At 38.9% G+C, this 20719-nt stretch overlaps 1 protein-coding gene across 1 annotated transcript in view; it reads right to left on the bottom strand.

Moving 5' to 3' along the window:
• The window catches only part of LOC139445227 (uncharacterized), a 100475-nt gene that overhangs the window by 64206 nt on the left and 15550 nt on the right, over positions 1–20719 (bottom strand). The gene's annotated exons all lie outside the window — the stretch shown is intronic.

Below are 20719 nucleotides of genomic sequence, written 5' to 3'. Positions count from 1 at the left end.
CATTCATCTTGTATCATTACGTGCGTTTTTCAAATACTCATTTGATTTTAGTTTTGTTATCATCAAATGAATACCTTATTTATAACCTTTGAAATATGGCATTTATAATTATATTATATTTATAATTATGCTAATATTGTGCTAATTATTTGTTTATTCCACAATTTCCAATCACCATTTCCTCTTTGGTTGTCTCCTGAGCATGGGGTACTGGGGACAAACTCTGCTCCGCATTCCACGTGGGAACATTACTAACATACTAACCCAACATCGTGAAATGAAACAGCAGCTAATAATTAATACCCAAATTAAATTCAACGAGTGGCATATCATTTCATTAATATAAAACATCAACGCTAGAGAATAACCACTCTTGATTATCCGCCGAAACAGATTCCACTGGGGGTGAAAGGCAAAATAGCAGTGACAAGTAGACACAATTTATTGATAACAACTTAGATCCTCATGCCGTTGATATAACTTATATTCCATAACGGTATACAGTATGCACCTATATTACGAAACGTCGATATGAGAGTGAGTGAGTTGGGTTTTGCGCCGCTTTTAACAGTATTCTAGTTATATCGCGGCGTGTCGAGTACGGGTATGGTGCAGACAAACCTAGAAACATAATAGGGGCGAACCGGGATTCGAACCCACAATCATAGGTTTCTGGCGTGCCCAAGGGACGCAACTCTGCACAGCGAATCGCAGCGCCTTAGATCACTGGGCCGACCCGTGCCCCCGAGTAAAATACAGATCTTTATTTATAATTTACATGATCGGTCCTTTACACAATAACCAAGACATGATTCGTCTTCTCTGTGGAGTGGGAGCGGTGGGGTAGCCCATTGGTTAAAGCGTTCGCTCGTCACGCCGAAGACCCAGGTTCGATTCCCCACAGGGGTACAATGTTTGACGCGCATTTCTGGTGTCCCCCACCGTGACATATATGACTAAAAGCGGCGTAAAACCATACTCGCTCTCTATGGAGTGCTTAGTGTGATCTCATGGGTAAGCTTCAATGAATCCTAGTCATAAAAACGATACTTTGGTGGTGGTTCTATGCAGCTGGTTCATCAGTTTGATTGAGTTCTTAATCGTAACGCCAAGCTTCCAACTGGGATGTGGTTTGATGTGTGTTGCGATGACGTCAGACGCTGTTTGACAGGGTCCCGTTCCACAAAGCTACCTTAACACTACTGTGAGCCTACGTTATAATGTAGACGTGTCGTTCACCTCGGCGTTAAGATCACATTACATTATACAAACAGTGGCGATAACAGCGGTACCTGGACATTATATGAAAAACCATTACCCGAACATATTCTATATTGATCTGTCATAGGATTATGTTAGATCATGAATGTTGCCATGTTTAAAAAAGGTGTTAATCAATATCACATCTCCCAAGGGGATAAATTGTAAATTATGCTGACAACGAAAAAATATAGTTAATTCTATGAAAAAACACAAAATGCAATTATCTAACCCAACAAACGATAATGGGAAATAGAACAGGGAAGGGACAATGTTACTGGTTCTATTAGCATTTATAAAATCATGCAGCTATATATTATTGTAGTATTTTCTTTCCGGATGTAACTGACAAAGATAATGGCCACAGTTTAATAACGGAAAATTTGCTTCATCGATTTTAGATGATGCTCAATGAATCGATATATTGGTATGGTGTCCCGGATACACCAACGAATCCCTCTAGCCTGTGTGTGGTTATTTTACGCCGCAGTCAGCAATAGTCCAGCTGTTTAACGATGGTCAGGACCAGACAAACCAGTGACTGAAATAATAATGGCAAATATCCATGTCACTGGGTCCGCCAAATCACAGAGATCCTACGTTATCGCCTCTTACAACAAGGGTCCCGTTACACAGTGCGATTGTTACGCAACGTGTACCGTAAGTCTGTGTTATATGGTGGCCGAGAGGGGACATCCCCTCTTGGCCACTATAGAGGTCGCATGTGTTTTGTGTTTCCATACGATAACACGTATATGCGTGAAACAACATTAATGGATTGTTAAACCTGACCTCAGCGGGCGGAGGCTGAGGTGGGTTTTAATCATAAAAGAGAGTTGAGATTCTTCCAGTCATATGGAGGGAATGTTGAAATCTTCTCACTATCTACTTGAACATAATTTTTCAGTACAGACGTCGTAGGTGATTTTATGACAATCCACGGTTCCTGCGTAAAAAGTAATTGATTTAGGGCCCTATTTAGGAGTTTTATGGGACCCCCCTCCCCCAGGCCCGGTTATCAAAACAAAGAGCAAATACCACCGCTTATTAGAGTGTACTTCCTCAAAATACAATAGTGTTTTCCTGAAAACAGCACGTAGGTTATATGAATGTTTATTCTGTTTGCGGAGTAGATGTCATCAAACTGGAAGTTCTCACCCCGGCAATGGTAACACTACCGGATGTCCATTATGTAAGCCTGATCACCCGATCCCGTCAATCGCCTCTTACAACAAGCATGGTTGCCTTTTACGGCAAGCATGTGTTGCTGAAGACCAATTCAAACCCGGATCACATATCAACTGTGATAACGCCACAGCGATGAGGGTAGTGAGTTAACCTATAGCTAGTGGTTCAAGCGGTCCCTCGTCACGCCGAAGACCCGGTTTGATTCCCTACATGAATACAATGTGCCCATTTCTGGTGTTCCCCGCAGTGACATTGCTGGATTATTGTTAAAAGCGACGTAAAACTCACTCACTCACTCACTCACTCACTCACTCACAGCGGTGTTTATCAAAATACCATGTGCATGTACATATACTTGTGGATTTGGCCAAGTCAAGAGAGTCTCAATTATAAGATTGTATTTTGCAGTACAATCAGCCACGGCTTATTAAACATAGTCTTCTTAACTTCTTTTCAAAAGTATATATTTGGATTTTAACCTAATTTATTGAGAGCGTATTGCCATGATCCGCCACTTTAAATACTTTAAAAAATTTAGACAATGCTTCACATTTTTACTGTTGTTTGATTGTTGATTGAAGATGTTTTGATGCATTTGTTCAGATGAACACTTGACCTGTCTTAACAATGTGTTTGGAACGGGTGCATCATGCGCAAGTGGAACATAGGTACTCAACGCAAACACAGTATACTGACACCTTGTCGACCAGTCCTTGTGTTTTCGAGCCCCAGGTATTTGGTATGACGCAGACTTGGGATCGAACCATCGACCTTATCTATTAGGCCACCATGGTGTTTTTATAGATGAAAAGTGATCCGATCCATACGATAACACACCATCAGCCAGATGACACATTGTAAACATCAGACACACTGACACATTGTAACCATCAGACACATTGTAACCATCAAACACACTGACACATTGTAACCATCAGAAACACTGACACATTGTAACCATCAGACACATTGTAACCATCAGACACACTGACACATTGTAACCATCAGACACACTGACACATTGTTACCATCAGACACACTGACACATTGTAACCATCAGACACACTAACACATTGTAACCTTCAAACACACTGACACATTGTAACCATCAGACACACTGACACATGGTAACCATCGGACACACTGACACATTGTAACCATCAGACACACTGACACATTGTAACCATCAGACACACTGACACATTGTAACCATCAGACACATTGTAACTATCAGCCAGATGACACATTGTAACCATCGGACACACTGTAACCATCAGACACAATGACACATTGTAACCATCGGACACACTGACACATTGTAACTATCAGACACACTGACACATTGTAACCATCAGCCAGATGACACATTGTAACCATCAGCCAGATGACACACTGTAACCATCAGACACATTGTAACTATCAGCCAGATGACACATTGTAACCATCGGACACACTGTAACCATCAGACACAATGACACATTGTAACCATCGGACACACTGACACATTGTAACCATCAGACACACTGACACATTGTAACCATCAGCCAGATGACACATTGTAACCATCAGCCAGATGACACACTGTAACCATCAGACACACTGACACATTGTAACCATCAGACACATTGTAACCATCAGACACACTGACACATTGTAACCAACAGCCAGATGACACATTGTAACCATCAGACACACTGACACATTGTATCCATCAGACACACTGACACATTGTAACCATCGGACACACTGACACATTGTAACCATCAGACACACTGACACATTGTAACCATCAGACACACTGGCACATTGTAACCATCAGCCACATGACACATTGTAACCATCAGCCAGATGACACATTGTAACCATCAGACACACTGGCACATTGTAACCATCAGACACACTGACACATTGTAACCATCAGCCAGATGACACATTGTAACCATCAGCCAGATTACACACTTTAACCATCAGACACACTGACACATTGTAACCATCAGACACACTGACACATTGTAACCATCCGATAAGTCCTTTAGTCGACTCTTTTAATCAGGATGGGCTGTGGGAACGTATTCTGAACTGAAATCGGCATTTTAGGATAATGAACCTTGTCGCATGACCATTACAAGTTCACCAACATGGTAGAAATTCGCGGGCACGGGTGGCCCAATTGTCTAAGGCGCTGCAATTCGTCCCTCGGGCACGCCAGAAACTCTATGATCGTGGTTCGATTCCCGTCCCGTCCATTTTTTTAAGTTTGTCAGCACCATAACCGTGTTCGTGGGTTTCACCGAAGTGGTAAACGTCTGTGACCTGCATCACTTCAGACTTTCCACCAACATCAAGCTGACACGCCGTGACATAACTGGAAAACTGTTCAAGGCGGCGTTCAACCCAACTCAATCAGTGACTGGTAGAATTTCAGGTCCAGTGCCTTTGTGGTTCCTTGACAATACTGATACTCCATTCTGTATCGTAGCTCATTTTAATAGCCACGGAGTGAACAGAGGGTGTGAGATACTTAATCCGCACGTCAGACGTACACGTGTCGTTCAAGTTTGGCATCGTTTTGAGCGGATAAAGCTGACCTCGATTCAAATCGATACATTTCGAGATTAACAATTCATTAAGCAAACAAGCACATCACACGCATCCAATTTGTTTCGCATTCTACATTTTAGCTATTGGCTATGCATAGATGCATATGGCGGCGAGTGTTGAATGCTGAGGCCGTGCCATCAGTGTCCCTTTCGAAGCGGCCCGTGAAGATTCCGGGGTAGAATAGGTCTTCAGCAACCCATGCTTGCCGGAAAAGGTGACTATGCTTGTCGTAAAAGGAGACTAACGGGATCGGGTGGTCAGGCTCGCTGACTTGGTTGATGCATGTCATCGATCCCAATTGCCTGGATCGATGCTAATGATATCAATCACTGGATTGTCTGGTCCAGACTCGATTATTTACAAACCGCCGTAATATAGCTGTAATATTGCTGAGTGCGGCGTTGAACAACCAACCAACCAACCAACCCTTTCGAAGCGCATTTTGTCCCACTGTTACCAAAATTGTTGGTGTCTGAATGCACGTACATGACTGCATGATCCCCCAAACTGAACATTCCCAATACATGTCATGCCGTATTGACAGCCCAAAACGTTGTGTGTAGATCACGGTTGTCTTTTAAAAACCTATAAAAACCTTGACCTTCATATCATCTTTCCACACGAGCAGGAACATTTTGTTAATGCGCATGCGCGGAAATGTCAACAATGCCCATGTTTGGGCACATACCAAATCCACGCGCAACCGGATATGCAACCGATTAGGGTTTGTTCGAAACAGAACAAACGAAACAATTCATTTTACACTTACATACATGTTTTTACCGTGGGTAATACATAAAATACGAACTTTCGCTTGGTCAGATGCTTCAGGAAGACGACGAGTTTCGAAAAGTATAATATCTCAAGAGAATGAGTGTAGCATTCTCTACATATCGACAGGGACCATGGTTCATGCGCAGTATGTGAGGAGTGGGTTTAACGCCACTTTAACAGTATTTCAGTCTTAGGCCTGTGTGTCAGCTTAGTGTCGGATTAAGCCGAAATTGACGCATGTCGTAGGTGCTTATCACTCTGGAGAAATCAGATAGCGATACATGGCGCAAGGAGCAGGGACCAGTACATTCGTGACCAATCGTGTTATTCCGGAACAAGCCGAATAGCGACTCGTGCCCCTCTCTTGGCCATTTTTGCGACCGGGTTCCGTCTAAGCGCAAACGGGCATACCTAAAACAATTGTCAACTCGTTGCTTAATGGTTCACATATCATTTCCCCATGTATAATATATATTTCAGTTGCAATTTAAAGCACATTGGGTCGTGCGGAATTATACAGTATGATTGAACACATTTAACTGTGTCTTGGGTATATTTTTAGATGCAAGACATAGGTAAAATTATAAATTATTTCTGAGGGATTCTTTGACGAAGAACTTAAAATCATACGCGCATCCTGATTGGTTTGTCGTATTTTCGCACATAACATTCATCGATAGGGGGACGAGTCTTCTTGCAGGTTACGGAAAGGGGCTAGTGGTAACGAATGGGACCAGTATAGAGGCCGTACAAGACCCGAGTCAAGACTAATATCTCAAATAATTATAGCATTTTAAAGATTTTCATGTTTATCTATTTTAACTCACCTGTTTATTTCTGTATGTCTTGTTATAAATAAAACACTGAAACCACGATACTGGCTCCTGAAGTGGATTTCAAAATTAGTACAGGTACAAGAAACATGGCGTTACAAATATAGTTTTACTCATGAATTTTAGATAAATGGGAAGATTCATTTAGGAAGGATAAGTCATAAAATATCTTATCTTCGAGGTGGTGATGGAAACGACTCCTCCTTCAAATGGTCATAAAAACATTGTGCTGCGTGAGAAGGTGAGGTGAGCTGAAATTGGGTTTAACGTCACGTCAAAGATTATGTTTGTACTAGTCTGGACTGATGACGATTTATAGTGCTAGCACACTGAGATGCCGCAGTTTAACATGAATACCCCACTCAGACACAGTATACTGACTCCAGTCCTTGTTTTAGCCTCTTAATGTCGAGCGCCAGACATGATAACAACAAGTACCATCTTTTAACATCTTTTGGTATGACGCGGCTTGGGATCGAACCCCGGACCTTCCGCTCTCCGGGCGGACGCTTTACCATTAGACCACGGAGGCGGTCCTGTGTGAGAAGAACAGCAGGGACAGGAGAAACACCATTGCACTTATGTTCAATATAAAGAAACCATCTGGGGAATCGAACTTCTGGCTTGACGTGCGAACGCTTTAACCACTAGGCTACCCTTCCGTAATCATTTTATCATGATGTGATCACAGATATTCATCGTGATTATTATTACTAGTGTGATCAAAGAAATCCTTCCTGATATTCATGGTGCCTATTATTAATGGGATGGCACAAATACTTAAGATATTCAAGGTGTCTTATATTGATTAGAGAAATACAGTCAGGTATCCACACCGTTTGATATCATCCGTGCGGTCAGAGATATATTACTAGAGATGTATTGCCATGATCTTTGTTTGTGGTGTCATGTCTAACACTAAGCAATTGTTTGGATATCTAATGTCATACTTTACAATACTCACTGTGTCCACACACACACACACAAACAAACACACAAACACACAAACACACGCACGCACGCACACACTCAAACTCACACTAACACACACACACACACACACACGTGAGTTCTTATTGTCAATGTGTTATACATGAACAGATAAAACAGGTGATTGTTCTTAAACAACCTACAATCATAAACTTTTCAACTGACAAGTACCTATTCATTCTTGCAGATCCACAAGACGAATAAAAAGTGGCAATTCATAGCCCTCCATTACTTCGCTAACATAAAGAACACTACAAACCTTCTATTATTGTTTACAGAACACACGTGCATTCGTCAAGATCAGTAACTATGCCTGATAAAAATGTTACAATGGATGTATGAAGAGTAATGGCGGCAGCGTGTCAGCATTCAAAATCTTAAACAGAAAACACATCACTATGAACATAAGAAGGAATTCATGTAAGACGGTTCATAGAACTCATGCATGGGTTTCACTATCTGTGCGATGACGTAGACAGTCCTTGTTATATTGATCGTCAAAGTACAGGAAGCCTTTATATTGTTTGGGGAATACAAGGCTATAGATACATAGGTATTACGCGATGTTTTATCAATAAATGCTGACTATGCATGAGGGAATTAGGCTTCCGGTCGCCTGAAGATGCCAGCGATACGTTACGATAATGGTTCGATAGGGAATGCAAAAAACATGATTACGAAGCGACAAAGCAGATAAACCTGAATATTCCCTGACGATTGGTAGACGTATAGTAGAGAATGAACAGAACGCGTCATTATAACAGTGTTACATGTGAAGAAAGGGAAACGAAAGAACACCAGATTCTTAAAGGAAATTGTCAAGCTTGATAACGGTGTAGTGAGTGAGTGTGTGAGTGAGTATGGTTTAAAGCCGCTTTTAGCAATATTCCAGCAATATCACGGCGGGGGACACCAGAAATGGGCTTCACACATTGTACCCATGTCGGGAATCGAACCCGGGTCTTCGGCTTGACGAGCGAACACTTTAACCACTAAGCTACGCGACCGGTACCTACATCGGAACGTTGATAAAAGCAATAAGCCAGTTGTTATCCATCAAGTTATTTTTTTCTTAGTTATTCACCAACGTCTAGAGTATCAATCAGACAGCTACCCGATTCTTTCATATTACTGTAATAGGTACTTCTGAGAGGTATAATAAGACCGTGGAGGTGTTTTTGCATTATGTGCGAACGCTGATGTCAGCATATCAAATTGTGGATTTCGTTGACATTCCGGGGTAGAACGTACGTTTGTACCCTTTGACTGACGGAGAAGCTGACGCCAATGGGGACTAGTTGTCCTTGTGACTGAATGTTGTTTTACACCGCGACGTACATTTGTCTCGCTATGCCAAGGGGCCTATAAAGCATACGGGTGTCTGATAGCACTGGTGTCTGATACGATGATACACAATCACACATTTTGACCACCTGGTCCTCGGGTTAGTCGGATGTCACATCACACATGGAGTATGAAGGATTACATATAACTCTACATGTGTCACTGATCTCAGTCTGATTTCACCAACACCTGCTGAAATGTTTGTTTCGCCAGTTGGAAGCAAGTACTGGGTCATATAACATGATGTAAAAAGCACAGCAAGCAAACATGGAACAGTCATAAGGTAATCGATATGTATTTCTGTGTTTCAAAAAAGTATTGCACTACGCATTATTATTTTTTTTTAAATAAGGAAATTAATACTGGATATAAATTTATACTATTTTTAAAATGAACATTTTAAAAATATACATAGTAAATGGCGCGTTTCGAAGGTGTTTATATATAAACACACAAGCTTGGATGAGATAAGTGGAACTCATTACATGTGGCTCCTGATAAGGTTATAAAATCTCAGTCAGCTTCTTGGGAGCACGGGTGGCCCAGTCGTCTAAGGCGCCGCTATTAGCTGTGCAAAGTTGCGTCACTTGAGTACGCCAGAAACCTATGATTATGGGTTCGAATCCCGGTTCGCCCCGATTATGTTTCTAGGTTTGTCAGCACCATACCCATGTTCATGGGTTTCACCGAAGTGGTAAACGTCTGAGACCTGCATCACTTCGGGATTTCCCCCCACATTAAGCTGACACGCCGTGATATAACTGGAATACTGTTAAAAGCGGCGCTAAATCCAACTCACTCACTCACTTCACTCAGACAACTTCTAATTGTTTCACACGTTAACAACTATCCCTTATTACAAAATAAAAGACAGCTACGCGATAAATCATAAAGAACAAAGAAGAACGAAGTCTGGTTTATTTCACGATAAAACATTGTTCTATGATGACATCATTTCTGGTGATTCGAATATGCGCTCGCAACTTGATGACGTCATATATTGGACGACGTTATTTTCGAGAGGGAAGTGTCTAGTAAGCTGTTCGCCTTATATGAAGCTGGGCTATGTTGAAAAAAGCAGTGTCAATCACCGATGATAATCGGACAAGATGTACGTCAGATAATAGACGTGGGGAATATGAGACTATGCCGGAAAAACCGAACTTATTCCGTCTGTTCGTAAAATGAACTTGTCCGACATCTCCGAAATCGGATTCTATTCAGGGGGTGATCAATGTTAAAATTTACATTTCATCAACATCTAAAAGAAGCTGTACATAATGTTGATATCCGATAAACGACTCGTGGTCGTTTATTTCTTAATTAAAATTGAAAGTTAATTGATGTCAATTTGTCAAGGATGAACGTAACTCTACTTAAAAATGATTTGATAAAAAAAGCCAATATTTGGTTGCTGAATTTCCTTAGTGACAATATCATATTCAGTGTGTTATGTGGCAGAATATTTTATAGTTAAACAATGATTGCAACTGAGGTTCAGTAGAAGTTCATTGTTTTGTATTTAGACAATGATTTGTTGTCAGGAATGTAGTACTATTTTATTTAAGCAGTGGCGAGAACGTTATTATATTTAGATGCTCCAATTGTAAACTTTCGGAATATCATGAACGGATGCCAAGCTTTATAGAAACATAGTATTATGTGAGCTCTGTGTGGAAAGTGCTAGAAGCTGATTAGACTATGGAAGTGGAGTGGGGCGTGCCTGTTTCACCTCACATTTCATATCCCATTTCATCTCACATTACATCAAGAAATGCTTTCGTGTGAGGATTGGTTTACAAACTGGTGTTGCACCTTGGCCTATCTCTGAAGCGTGACTGTTGCGGCGAGGTGATTATTGTTCTTGCCATGTTCATTTCCACTGCTCTCACATTTTATACTGCCATTGAACAATGAACAGTAAACTACGTTTATTACGAACACGCTTATAACGAACTAACGGATATAACCAACTGTTTTTTTTGTCTCAGCAATTTGCTTGCTATGTATTTGCTTATAACGACCATATGTTATAAGGAACTAAAATTAGTGGTCCCTTTGAGTTCGTTTTAACCGTAGTTTACTGTACTACCATTACTATCCATTCATCATCACTAGTTGCCCTTTTCGCCCTGTCAAATCTGTTTCCACAGATATTCGACATGACTGGCACTGACATTTGGAATAGTATCTTGGCAAATGTCGAAACATGTTACTAATAATTAAAAGACCTTCATACACTGTGTAGCAACAAGTCAACGCCAGAGAATATTCAGCATCGATTACCTACTGAAACAGATTCTGGAAGGCAAAATAGAGGTGTAAATCATATGAATGGATCACTGAAAAGTGATCAGCCTGTGCGACAGGGGGGACTGGCTACATTTCACACCTCTATGAGTACAATGCACTTTCTACATAGAATGGTATGACTCTTGACTCATATGACTCAAAAACTGTTTGATCAAGGTTACATCATTAAGACCTCAGCAAATCTATCATTTTTATTTTTTTGTAGTCACCTGAAGGACATTTCCAGATTTGACGGATCACTGACCAAAATGATGTCTTGTACAATTCCCTATGTTGACTTGTACCATAATATGTTGCCGTGTTTGTGAACAATTTACTTGCCTTCGCATGTGTTTGTGACGGTACTACCCGTTGGGCAGGGCACGTTCACCGTTTTTGCGTACGCCGTTTAGCATCACTATTTGATAGTGATTCGTAAAGATTTTATGATTTACTCGGAATCGTACATTGGCCTCTTTTTTCAGAAGAGATTTCTTATGAGTATGGAAACGGATGTGTCGCATGTATTTACACGCTGTTCGAGAAACCCTGAGTGTTTGATACATGTACCAAACCATATCACCGATAAGTATTCCGCCAGGAGCGTGCAGTTACATCCTTTAAAGCGTGCATCGAGTTAAGAAATTCGAAGTAACGAGGTTTCCCTGAATTGGTAGGTCGTGTTCGAACGATTAAACATGGCTGCATTCAGACATTTGAAAGGCCTTTCTGATTCATGCACTGGTCCTAAGGTCAGTCTTTGTTGCATATTGATACGAAGCTATAAATATTATAATAATAACGACGGAAACACATTGATCTAAATAAATCAATGTATCGAAAATGTCAATGTTAAGACAATGTCCCAGCACAAGGCAATGACTGTCAGAAATGCAACATCAATTCTGTATCACGCGAAACAAGAAACGGGAAAGTTAAAGTGGTTATACCGCCATGATAAATGCTAACACACACGGACAATATCGGGATGACAGCTATATAATAGACGTCTCAATCCAGTAGAACCTTTAATTCATGGACAACAAGAACTTTGCTTCAGGTTTTATCCAAACATATCGGGGCCGTCGGGTAGCTTAGTGGTTAAAGCGTTTGCTCGTCACTCCGAAGACCCGGGTTCGATTCCCGACATGGATACAATGTGTGAAGCCCATTTCTGGTGTCCCCCGCCGTGATATTGCTGGAATATTGCTAAAAACGGCGTAAAACCATACTCACTCACTCCAAACATATCAATTATTTAATGGTTGTCTCGGAAACAAATGTTTGAGCCTTCTTTGTGTAATATCTTCAGGCATTGAGAAAACAATTCTCTCAAGAATGTAAGAATCCATTTCACTTAAAATTATCAGCATCACTATTTTGTGACAAAGACGTAAATTCAGGTGGGCTTAAATGATTGATAGATGACACGATAGATGACACGATAGATGACACATGTTGTGTGCTAGTGAGGCACATGTGGCATACGACGCAACAGATCCGACTTTGTACTGAACTAAATGTTCTTATACTTAAACAAATACAACAAATAACTGTCACTGACAACAATTCCAATTGTCGGGAAATACACGACAGCTGGGTGTGTCATATGGTATTATACAACGTACATTAAACATTTCTTTTTTGGACAGAAGAATTTACAGCTCCCGCAAAATAAGAATTTGAATTATTTTCAAATATTATCCAAATCATAAACGTTTTCAAGATTGATACTTGCTTTGTATTTATGAAAATATATCACAACAATTGTTACAACAGAATAATCATTAAGCCAGTATAAAAGACTACTAACTAATTTAAATATTAACCGATCAATTGAATTTAGAATGTATTAATTCTATCTTAACGCTGTTTTCCTCCTTTTACTACTATGTTGGTTTTATTACAAGGTATGTAATAGCTGTATTGTTATCTTTACAACACCATGTCACAGTCTTTAAGCCTATATTAAAATGAATATATGACTTCTCATTTCCGAACTCTATGTGTATTAATAATTTACATCTGATTCACTCTATATCCAGATTACAGCAACACTGTAACAATACAATAGTTCATCATCCACAACTGGCTTCCACAGGAGATATAGCTTGGGTGAAATCTCCTTGGAGACATCGCTGTAATGAAATGCATTACATTGCTTTGCAGACCATTGTTACCATTAAGTCACAAACCAATGGCATCAGTAATCGCTCGGAAGCTGGGTAGCCGTACTTTTACATACAAGGCACTGGTTATATTTTGTTTTAACAAACTGAAAAAATGGAAGAATTTGGATGAGAAATAGATTCTCAGACCCTCGCGTCTTTTGATAACAAATATATCAACACTCGTCAATAAAAGTTCAAAACTCTTCGGCAAGCCTTGGAACTTTAACCCCTTATTGACTTGTGTTGGTATAATTGATACGTGGGCGATAGTCTCTATATAAAACTGTTGCATTGTATTTTCCAACTGCATGGGTATTGCATATACTGAAGATATTTCGGAACTATTTTGCAAATTATTAAAATACAACGAGAGACAAAAGAAGCAATACGTTATACCTCTCAGTTGATTATATCATATTGTTAATTTTCACAACCGGCTTCCACAACGATATTATATCCAAAAGATGAACTGTACTGGCACTTAGTCAGGGCTCAAAGAATCTTATGTATGGTTATATTTTTTTAAATATAATTTTATTTTGATTTAAAACTTTTAAAAACTATAAATATTTTTTCGCATAAAACTCAACTCAAAATGTACGACAATTTCCTATTTTGACTTATACCACATATTCCAGTTTTTATTTCTGGTGAATTTTTTACTTGCCTTTGCATGTGTTTTTGCGAACAGCTGGTATTAAAACTATTTCATAGTGATTCATAAACACATATTCACGATATAGTCGGAATCGTACAATCGACTTTTATGAGATTTCTTATGAATATGGAACGGTTTGTCGCTTTATATTGGTCTTGGGTATTGTTGTAATGGAAGTACTGTCAGCGTTTAGTAATCTATATGTGTAACTGTACAAAGAATACTTTCCAAATGTAAACCGACAGAGACTGAGAAAGAAGTACTCTTCTATAAATATTAGCCTCGAAATCAGGTGTTTCAATCAGAGGTAATTGATGTAATTTGACCAATCAGAATCAAGTATTTTACAAATTCACTTGAGAATTCTAGTTTTTTATGTTACATTGTATGTTCTCAACTTCTATATTTATTGTTTTACTTATTGTTCGTAAAATTGTTTTATGCAAATTGTGTAAGTGGCGGGTTCTCCCTGTTGGGCGGGACACTGATTTTCAGTGATCATTTTCACCAATATTATTTAAACCCCTGAGGACCCTGAGAAGAATAGGTCTTAAGCAACCTATGCTTGTCGTAAGAGGCGACTTACGGGATCGGGGGGTCAGGCTCGCTAACTTGGATGATGCATGTCATCTTATCCCATTTTCGTGGATCGATGCTTATGAGGGGGCACGGGTGGCCCAGTCGTCTAAGGCGCCGCTATTCGCTGTGCAGAGTTGCGTCCCTTGGGCACGCCAGAAACCTATGATTGTGAGTTCGAATCCCGGTTCGCCCCGATTATGTTTCTAGGTTTGTCAGCACCATACCCGTGCTCGTGGGTTTCACCGAAGTGGTAAACGTCTGAGACCTGAATCACTTTGGTCTTTCCTCCCACATTAAGCTGACACGCCGCGATATAACTGGAATACTGTTAAAAGCGGCGTAAAACCCAACTCACTCACTCACTCACGATGCTTATGATGTCAATCACCGGATTGTCTGGGCCAGACTCCATTATTTACATATTGCTCGAATATTGCTGAGTGCGGCGTTAAACAACAAACAACATTCACCAATATTTTGCCCTTTACGCCCAATAGTATCTGTTTCGTCGGATAATCGAGACTGGTTATTCTCTGCCGTTCACGTGTTACGTTTCGGAGTTGTGGTAACTTGTGCCGAAATCTTTTCACGCAGTTGTGAATAAATGCCCGCAAACTAAAAATAAGAGAGAAAATAATTCTTGTGTGTTGAAAAGTGAAGCATGTGGATATGCACAGTAACTTCGAGAAAACAAACATAAGGAAATTCCGTTCAAGGACATTCGATTTGTACGAATGATCGACTTTTGTGATCTTGATTAACAATCTCAATTTCCACATGAAATCGATTGTGGTGGTTTTCGCAATCGATGGTAGTTATACGTATACGGTCTGCACGAAATGCTCTCCTTGAACAATCGCCGAACAAACTCAACACAAGTGTTATTTGAGAAAAAAATGTGTACTGGGTTAAATGTATTATAATGATGTATGGCAAGCGGGAGCCAGTGTCTATATTGTTCTGCTTGGAGATCTCAAGCTCTATTGTTCACATGAACGCGATATGTAAACTACCTTTCCCTAAACGACGTAATTGCAGTAGTTTCCATAAATAATTTAAACTGCCCGGTAAAGAATGTATACACCTGTATTTAATGCTGGCTAAGACTGAAACACACAAGAAATGGTTATTCGATGAGGATATATTTCATACGGGTATTATGTTGAGTTTTGAACCTTAGGTTTTCGGTGTTTCGGGACAAGCAGTCTAACAATCCGAATCATCTTCACCACCTGTAGATTGCTAAATATATCTACAACACGAAACTATTTCAACACCTGTACATTGCTAAATATATCTGCAACAGGAAAATACTTCAACACCGGTACATTGCTAAATATATCTGCAACAGGAAAATTCTTCACCACCGGTACATTGCTAAATATATCTACAACACGAAACTATTTCAACACCTGTGCATCGCTAAATATATCTACAACAGGAAAATACTTCAACACCTGTACATTGCTAAATATATCTACAACACGAAAATATTTCACCACCGGTATATTGCTAAATATATCTACAACACGAAACTAATTCACCACCTGTACATTGCTAAGTATATCAACACGAAACTAATTCAACACCGGTACATTGCTAAATATATCTACAACACGAAACTTTTTCAACACCTGTACATTGCTAAATATATCTACAACACGAAAATACTTCAACACCTGTACATTGCTAAATATATCTACAACACGAAACTAATTCAACACCTGTACATTGCTAAATATATCTACAACAGGAAAATACTTCACCACCGGCACATTGTCAAATATATCTACAACAGGAAAATTCTTCACCACCGGTACATTGCTAAATATATCTACAACACGAAACTATTTCAACACCGGTATATTGCTAAATATATCTACAACACGAAACTAATTCAACACCTGTACATTGCTAAATATATCTACAACACGAAACTATTTCACCACCGGTATATTGCTAAATATATCTACAACACGAAACTAATTCAACACCTGTACATTGCTAAATATATCTACAACACGTAACTAATTCAACACCGGTACATTGCTTAATATATCTACAACACGAAGCTATTTGAACACCTTTACATTGCTAAAATATATCTACCACAGGAAAATACTTCAACACCTATACATTGCTAAATATATCTACAACACGAAACTATTTCAACACCTGTACATTGCTAAAATATATCTACCACAGGAAAATACTTCAACACCTGTACTTCAATATATCAACACGAAAATACTTCAACAGCTGTACATTGCTTCAATATATCAACACGAAAATACTTCAACAGCTGTACATTGCTTCAATATATCAACACGAAAATACTTCAGCAGCTGTACATTGTTTCAATATATCTACAACACGAAAATACTTCAACAGCTGTACAATGCTTCAATATATCAACAAGAAAATACTTCAACAGCTGTGAATTGTTTCAATATATCTACAACACGAAAATACTTCAACAGCTGTACATTGTTTCAATATATTTACAACACGAAAATACTTCAACAGCTGTACAATGCTTCAATATATCAACACGAAGATACTTCAACAGCTGTGCATTGTTTCAATATATCTACAACACGAAAATACTTCAACAGCTGTACATTGTTTCAATATATCAACACGAAAATACTTCAACAGCTGTACAATGCTTCAGTATATCAACACGAAAATACTTCAACAGCTGTACATTGCTTCAATATATCAGCACGAGTTGCAGCTCTACAGGCAACCAGGCCACCCGTGTCAATTCAACTTCTTGCATTGTTGCATAAACAAATATTGTGCACATGAAAGACATGTTAAGGACATACACGATGTTGAAATATATTTCAAAGAGTACATAATTTCAGGTGTCAATACCTAGTCACATGTATTGATCAAAATACTGTAACTAATGGTTGAATCAATAAATAATAATTGGCTTTGACGATGATGCCATTTTGTTCGGTGATATGGGCAACTTTTGTCAACCGAAATAGGACGTTAATCAGTTAACATGTGCCACACCAGTGTTGTTCCGGGGTTTAAAATCGAACGCGAATACTTCTATGTACGCTAAATCAGTAGCTAGGCGATGAGATAAGGCATGACGAAATTACGTCAATATTTACTGTTATTTAACTGTGTAGACACGCATTTTGTTGTAAAGGTTTAAATTGGAAAGACAGATACATGCCCACGATGTGGACATGTTGAAGCAGTAAAAGATGGTACTGTCAGTATACTGTGTCTGACTGGGGTATTCATGTTCATAACGTTGTGTTACTCATAATAAGGGGCGGTGGGGTAGCCTAGAGGTTAAAGCGTTCGCTCGTCACGCCGCAGACCCGGGTTCTTTTCGCGACATAGGTATAATGTGTGAAGCCCGTTTCTGGTGTCGTGATATTTCTGGAATATTGCTCAAGTGGCGTAAAACCATACTAACTCACTCACTCCTCATTATATAGAAGTTGACATCCATGAATTCCCTTCCTTATCTGGATCACTTCTAAATGTCATTCAAAGTCTCTTTGACATCCGGTTTTCTGCCATTATCACATTTACACGCTGTGTTACTGTTCAAAGCGGCGTTAAACAATCAAATCACGTTTAATAAAGCGACCAACCCTTTCTGAAATCAGTTAGGAATATCTGCAGAAAGGTACGTATCAGTGCGTCATATCGGGTGGTAGTCGACTATACACTGACTGAGTATGGTTTTACGCCGCTTTTAGCAATATTCCAGCAATATCACGGCGGGGGACACCAGAAATGGGCTTCACACATTGTACCCATGTCGGTAATCGAACCCGGGTCTTCGGCGTGACGAGCGAACGCTTTAACCACTAGGATAACCGACCGCCCCTGTCGACTATACAATACGGGTAGGTAGACGTGAATACATATGGCATTGCGCTGATAAACAATATCCACCCAAAATAGACGTATGAATATATATTTCTAAAAGAGCATTGTTACGAGTTCATTGATCTTGCAAAAACATTAGTCGGTATACGTGACAATCAATGTCCATTTTAAAACAGTTTATCGACCATGGCTATTTTCAGATAGATAACTTATTGTATCTGATCTGTATTGGAAATTTGTCGGGGGACCAATCGTGTAACTATATATTACCCTTGAGTGGATTTTGAGGATTTTGAGTGCAGTATAGAGGCCCAATACCCAAAACTACACTGTCGTGCAAAAGAAAGTGTACCCTTGAAAATTAGATTTGATAAAACGGAATACAATCGTTACAAGGCTGAAAACAGGAACTGAAAAAGAGAAACTTAAGGTCAGAAACACAACAATGACACCCTATCAAATACATCACCATGGAATCACAGTAACCAGAAGACGTTTACATGAGGTATCAAGGAACATAGGGGTCGAAATATTTTATGGTATAAGGTAATGAGTGAAGTGGGCATTTTCAAGTGTATACTTTCTTTTGCCCGGCAGTTTAGTGTGACTTATTCTATATAACCAAGCATTTCGAGTATTTTACTCCATTATTCATTACATAGAGATAACTGAAAGAAATAATTACCAGTATATGTAGATCTTTTAGTCCTGTTAAAGAGAGTGAGTGAGTGAGTGATGAATTTGTCGCCGTTTTGTGCAGCATTTCAGTTGTATCATAGCGTGTTAGTTTGGTGTTAGCGGTACTAGTACATACATGTATGTGAACAAAAGTGACGACATTTTCCATATTCATAAGAAATATCTGCTGTAAGTCAAGTCCATTGTTCGATTCTGACTAAACGGAGGAGCGAAAGAAACTATACATCTCAGCTGATTTTATCGCATATTTGTTTTTCAATTGAAAATATCTTACGTTAGCGATATTATATAAAAATGAACTGCATTGGTGCTTATTCAGCACTCAAGGAATACTTTTACATCGTTTTATTTTTTAAATCAAATAGACATAAACTTCTTTTTTAAATTAGAAAACATTTTTTCACATAATGCAACTGCTGATGGGTATTTTAAACATCCTATCTTTCAAAATTAATAGATTTGCTTTTTTCATCACAAAATCATGTTTCAAACATGGTGGGGGTCATGTGTAAGCAAATTCATTTCTTACCCCAGTCTTTATTGAACCATTTCATTTATACACAAAATTATCCAGCCACAGATTACTTTTTTACAAACTGCTGTATGAATGAGTGATGGTTAAATAGACATAATAACATTTAACAACAGTTCCTTCAATTTATAATTTCATAAAAAAAAAAATTGGTACTTTCTTTGCCCCTCAGTTTAATTCACATTATACTCGTATGTTTATGAATTACTATCAAATAGAGATGATACCAGGTGTTGCGAAAATGTGAGCGTATTCTACCCCACTAGTGGTACCCATGACAAACACATGCAAAGACAAGTCAATTGTATACCTGAAAACAAAACACTGAAATATATGATGCAAGTCAAATTGGGAATTGCATCAGGCATAGTTGGTTCAGATATACGTTTTAAGTATTAAAAGACTTATTAACTGACATACCGACAACCACAATCTGTGCATAAATTATAAGAAGTATTTTATCTGAAGCACAAACAAATTAAAACTCAGGATTATGTTTTTACTGAAGTTTGTGAGAGAAATGCATATGACGTATGACGTCATGACTCACCAAGCCAAACGTTTGCTGTTTTTTCTTCTTCTTTTTTTCAGTTGAACCTTGAAGATGCCACCGAACGACTCTTGCACAAAATATTTTCCAAAATATGTATCAAAATCAATTCCTCTGAATTTCTCCCCGTAAGTATTACGCTTTCAGGTTTTGCTTTTCTAGCTTTTAGCTTTCAATGATCAATATAATAAGTCATCCAGACAATAAAATGTAGTTTCCTTATCGCCAGAATATCGATTCGACTATCGTTTAATTGTATCGATTGTGTATGCATATATATATATTTATACTTACGATGCCTTTGTACATGTATGTGTGGGTTGTACCCTATCACATATCACGTTGTACTAATACGTTACTTTTTTGCAAAGCCGGATATTG

This window comes from Haliotis cracherodii, unplaced genomic scaffold, assembly GCF_022045235.1.
Source record: "Haliotis cracherodii isolate W230 unplaced genomic scaffold, xgHalCrac1.p SCAF_6, whole genome shotgun sequence".
NCBI classification, from domain to species: domain Eukaryota; kingdom Metazoa; phylum Mollusca; class Gastropoda; order Lepetellida; family Haliotidae; genus Haliotis; species Haliotis cracherodii.
Note: the sequence above shows the minus strand (reverse complement) of the source record. Positions and strands in the feature narration are given on the sequence as shown.